Source organism: Neopelma chrysocephalum, unplaced genomic scaffold (assembly GCF_003984885.1).
Source record: "Neopelma chrysocephalum unplaced genomic scaffold, ASM398488v2 Primary Assembly neopelma1_187, whole genome shotgun sequence".
NCBI classification, from domain to species: domain Eukaryota; kingdom Metazoa; phylum Chordata; class Aves; order Passeriformes; family Pipridae; genus Neopelma; species Neopelma chrysocephalum.
In genome coordinates, this window is record NW_020897849.1 from 245,785 (window position 1) to 251,295 (window position 5,511).

At 45.9% G+C, this 5,511-nt stretch overlaps 1 protein-coding gene and 1 long non-coding RNA gene across 3 annotated transcripts in view; both read right to left on the reverse strand.

Annotated features, from left to right (window-relative positions):
• Nucleotides 1-5,511, reverse strand: part of EXOC4 (exocyst complex component 4) — a 274,343-nt gene that overhangs the window by 166,794 nt on the left and 102,038 nt on the right. The window lies entirely within an intron of this gene.
• On the reverse strand, nucleotides 434-2,377 carry LOC113976863. 2 transcript variants are annotated; one of them, XR_003537183.1, is made up of 3 exons: nucleotides 1,679-2,377; nucleotides 1,521-1,575; nucleotides 434-1,480 (listed from the first exon to the last, which is right to left on the reverse strand). It is a non-coding gene; the product is annotated as an uncharacterized LOC113976863 (long non-coding RNA). The 2 variants fall into 2 exon arrangements; XR_003537182.1 differs by lacking the exon at nucleotides 1,679-2,377 and having other exon boundaries at nucleotides 1,521-1,622.

Below are 5,511 nucleotides of genomic sequence, written 5' to 3' on the forward strand. Positions count from 1 at the left end.
CTTCCTTTTTTCCTTTCTTCCTTCCTTTCTTTCTCTTTCCTTCTTTCCTTTTTACTTTCTCTCTCTTTTCCTTTCTCTCCCTTTTCCTTTCCTTCTTACCTTCTTTCTCAGTATTTGACCACTCACAAGTCACAGTTTTTTCTTTGGCAACTCTTCCAACCCAAAGCCAAACAAATATAATAATTCCCACAGGATGAAGCCGGTTTGTGTCTCTCCCAGGCTGGCTCAGCTCCCATCCCACACTTCCCAATGTGGTCCTTTGGAAGTTTAGCCAGATTTCACAAATCTGCCACATCTGATCACCTGTTTTGCTGTTTCCTTCCTTTCCTGGATGTTCTTCTGCCTCCCTCAGGAATTTTTTCCCTCTGACACCTGTTCCACCCCCTTCCTCCCGTAACCCTCACCCAAATCCCCTGTAGGATGATTTGCTAAATATCAACCTCATCCTTATTGATCTTTTACCTTCATCCCCAAAACTTCTCCTTCGCAAAACTTCCACCTGCTCCTGATGTTGGGAGCATTCCCGAGTGATGCTGGAAAAACATCCGTATCCATTAAAACACACTCACAGCCTCTCTTCTCCAGGCTGCTCTCCTGAATTTTTTTATCCCCTTGACTTCATCCCTTGCCTTCAGCTGAAGGACAGAATGTTTAGCTGGGACATTGGGAAGGAATTGCTGGCTGGGAGGGTGGGGAGGGGCTGGAATGGATTTCCCAGAGAAGCTGTGGCTGCCCCTGGATCCCTGGAAGCATCCAAGGCCAGGTTGGATCTTGGAGCAATGGGATGATCTTTATGGCCCCTTCCAACCCATTCCAACCCAAACCATTCCATGACAGTCATTCCTCTCTTCCCTTCCAGCTTTATTCCACAACCCTGTGCCTCCCATTAACTGCTTTTGCCGCAGCCACTTCACAGGGACTTTTCCCTGCTCTGTTTTCCAACTAAAAACTGGAAATTTTTCCGTGGGCGGCAAAAAGGCCAAATACAATTTAAATCTCAACTTCTCCCACCTTCCCTCCCTTTATTATTAATTCCTTTTGTTTTCTTCTAACCAGCCTGTCACCCTCCAGAGATAAAATTATTTCCTGGACCGCTCTGGCCTCTCAATTGGATGCTCCAACCAACACCAGCTCCGAGTGTCCCCAAATTAATTCTGAATCTCCAATAAAGGTGGGAATTTCTTAGGAAATTTCCTTAGGAAATCACAGGCACCATCAAGCACAGTGACCCAGCTGTGAGGGGTCACTGCTGTCCCACCTCAGGGAACAGCTCCTGTTTAGAGCAGCACGCTGGATTTACTAATCCAGTCACTGAAGCGACGCCAACTTCCCACCCGATCCAAAGGTTTATCCACTCCAGCCTTCCTCATATCCCACAGCTCCCAAAGAAAAAGCCCCAGCTGCTCCTCATCCCTCCCACAAACAGCTTAATCCTTCCTTGGCACGAGAACAAGCCGGTAGGGAAACCGGTCGTTAACACCTTGCGAGAACAAGCCGGTAGGGAAACCGGTCGTTAACACCTTGCGGCTGGAAAATGGAAACCAGCTTTTCCCAACACGGGAATCACCCTTCCCACTGAATTGGGAGGTCACACATCCCACCCTTCCCACCGAATTGGGAGGTCACACATCCCACCCTTCCCACCAAATTGGGAGGTCACACATCCCACTCTTCCCACCGAATTGGGAGGTCACACATCCCACCCTTCCCACCGAATCGGGAGGTCACACATCCCGGCTGCCGGGATCAACGTGGCCTCTGATGAGTCTACAGCCAGAACCGAAGGATTTTCCTGCCTAAGGAACGGGAGGGAGCCGGATTTGGCTGCTCCAAACCCCATAATCCCGATTGGAAATCTCAATCTCCAGGAGAGAAGCCAGTTCACAGGATTTTATAACATTTATATTCTGCTTAATTAAATATTCCAGCCCCAAATGCACACGAGTTTGTTTCCAACTTCTAACAGCAAATATTTTGGCAAAACAATGCCACGCACTTTGCCAGATGTTCCATCAAATGTTGTGGAGTTTTTAAGCCTGCCTTTATTTAATATTACATGGAAATACCAGATTTGGCTTCCTCTCTGCAAAGCTTTCCCTGTGGTTCTGTGATTCCCCTCCATCCATCCCCTCTAAAAATATCATTTCTTGTAATTACAGGTGCTCCTTGTTAAATTTGCTGATTCTGTGTTTGCAAAATCCAGGACAGATTTTAACAGTGTTATGGATGTTAATGTACTGAGATATTTTCCAATATAAAGTGAATCTTTACTTTGGAAGGAAAAAAAAGGAAAAATTCTACATCAGCAGAGTCAGTTTTAAGTTGAACAAATGAGAATTAAAGGATTAGTTCATCAGTAGCCAGGAAAAATGACCAGTTGTTTTGGAGGGAAAATAATAACCATGGAATGGTTTGGGTTGGAAGGGACCTTAAAGACCATCCAGTTCCAATCCCAGGGACACCTTCCACTATCCCAGATTGCTGCAACCTGCCCTTGGACACTTCCAGGGATCCAGGGGCAGCCACAGCTTCTCTGGAAAATCCATTCCAGCCCCTCCCCACCCTCCCAGACAGCAATTCCTTCCCAATATCCCATCCATCCCTGCCCTCTGGCACTGGGAAGCCATTCCCTGTGTCCTGTCCCTCCAGGCCTTGTCTCCAGTCCCTCTCCAGCTCTTCCTAACAATAATAAAAATAAAAATAAAAATAAAAAATTAGACCCTTCAGTGGGGTTTTTGGAACTCCTGACTTTCCCTTTCCAGCACATCAATTCAAGGCCTCAGTTGCACCTTGTGCCCCCTTATTGTCTCCTAATTCTGCTCTCTGCCAATGTACAATATTGATCCCACAACCAAACTCAACCTTTATATCATTTCTAATAATAATAAGTCCAAATAACACAAAGGAGAGGAGAGAAGGAGCACTGGAACCCTGCTGTGACATTCCCATCCCAGCTGGAAACCCTTTGTCCTTCCCCTTCTTGCTACTCCAAGCTGAGCTCCACCACGTAAACCACCCAACAGTGACTGTTAACTTGTTAAAAAAAAAATCAAAACAACCCTTGAAAAGAGCCTAAAAATGGGGAAAACCCCACAACAATAACTGAAATTCCCCAAATCCTTTCACTCCCCAGGGTGGGAGCAGCTGGAACCCCTCAATGCTCTCCCCCAGCTCAACCCACTTCTCCTCAGGGCTCTCTCAAGATGTGTTTGTGTTATTATTTATTTTTTAACATTAAAAAAAAAAAGAATAAATGACAGAAGGAAACCCCAGGGAAAAGGAAATGAGTAAAAGGAAACAAAAATCCCCTCCCCCAAAAAGCTTCAACCGGAGCAGCTGCAGGAAAATTAAACTCAACAGTTTCCAGATGTTCCCTGAGAATACTCATTCACAATCTCACTAAATTGGGCTCCTTTCTTAAAAACTCTTGGGACTCAGCTACTCAGAGCTCACTTTTCTTTAAGAGCTCTCAAAATAAAAGTTTACAGCCCTTTTGATTCCTGTTTGTGCCAGCAAAACGCTCCCTGGAAAAAGGGGAGACGGAGCTCCGTGTTTAACCCTTCCCAGCTGGGCTCCTCCCTGGCTCTTCTTCCACAGCTCCAGGTCGGAGTTTTGGGAATTTCAGCTGAAATTCGAGGTATTTTTTTTTCTTTCACATCGCTCTCAACCCACCCCCTCTCCCAGCAGAATAACACACCTGACTGATGGCTCTTTCTATTATTAAATTTAATTAGGAAGGTGCTCGGTGAAGCCACGGGGGGACCAACAAACATCAAAGGGGGAAAAAAAAAAAGAAGGATGAGTCCAGGAATTAAAAGTTAAAACCCCCTGTTAAGAGCTGTAACAATTAATGACATGCTAAGCCTGTATTTTTTTACCTGTATTGGATCAGTTTGAGTGTGGAGATGCAGCACAACTCACTTTGTCTGAACTACTTGGTGTAAAAGCAGCTGCTCTTCTCCAAGATTTCTCCTGCTTTAAGTGATTTGGGATTAGCTCAGTTTAACCCAGGGTTTAATTCTTTTTTTTCTCTCCTCCTTAAGATTCCTTTAGAGAAATGATACAATGATTTCCTCCAGGGAAGAAGGAGCCAGTCCAAATAAATGTTATATGGAGGGTTAAAGGAGGGTGGAACCAGGTGGGAGTCGGGCTGTTCTCCCAGGGAAAAAGTGACAGGATGAGAGGAAACAGCCTCAAGTTGCTCCAGGGGAGGTTCAGATGGGATATCAGGGAAAAATTCTTCATGGAGAGAGGGTTGTAAAGCATTGGAATGGGCTGCCCAGGGAAGTGGTGGATTCACCATCCCTGGAAGTGTTCAAAAAACACGTGGATGTGGCACCTGGGGACGTGGGTTAATGGTGGTGATGGTTGATGGTTGGACTTGATGACCTTGAAGGTCTTTTCCAGCCTTAATGATCCTGTGATTATCCTTAATTTCTAATTATTAACTAATCAGTCCTCACAATCAGTGAGGTCCTACAAGTCATTACAGTCATTATTTCTCTTCCACGGATCAGGAAATGACGGCTTAGGATATTTGGGTGGTTTCTCTCCAAGGGCAGTTAGACAACGTCAGCAACTCCATCCCATGAGTATTCCAGCAGAAATCAGGATTTAAACACCAAAGGACTCCACCATCACACCTTGCTCTAAGTCATGGTCTAAGGAGGGGTGTCAAGTCAAAGCTGATGCCCCTTAAAATCAGAACATTCCCCACGCTCCAGCTTTGACTTCCCTGGTCAACCAATGCTCCCACCTCGGAGAAAACACCACAGGTTTCTGCACAGCTTTTCCTCCAACACCTTGGATTGATCCAACCAGGAAGGGGCAATGAATCCTACAATCATTAAGGCTGGAAAAGACCTCCAAGGCCATCAAGTCCACCACGTTCACTGTTAAACCATGTCCTCAAGTGCCACATCCACACATTGTTTGAACATTTCCAGGGATGGGGACTCCACCACTGAGCTAAATACCTACACAGAGATGGAATTACTCTTAGGAGGGCCTAAGTCAGGCCTAAATCATAGTCAGCAAGTGCCCATTACTCACATTAAGCAGTCAGAGAGCCACAAGTCCGGCTCAAAGCCTCTGCCCAGAGCTCGTTAACCTCAGCTCTACCCTGGGCTAATTCACAGAGCTTTAGTCCTGCCCAAACTCCATGTTAAGCTCTGCTCAAAGCAACAAGTTCATCTCAGTATTGCCCACCAAACACTCCACTGGTGCCATGAGTCCCCAGGATGCCCCTGTCCTGTTAAGAACAAGTTGTGCAGCCTCAGGATGTCCAGGGTTAAGTCTCCAAATCAAGGTACTCGAAGCAAAGTTCTCGAGGAGCAAGAGTTAATTTTGACATGTAGCTACAGGTTAATGAGGGGTCACGGATCTGGGAGAAAGAAGTGAATATCAGGGACTCAGTTCTGACCTGAGGAAAATAAAGTCCCACTGTTTCCAGCCCCCACAAATGTTTGTACCACTTTGCTTTGAGTTTGAGGACGCCGGACGCGCGAAAAA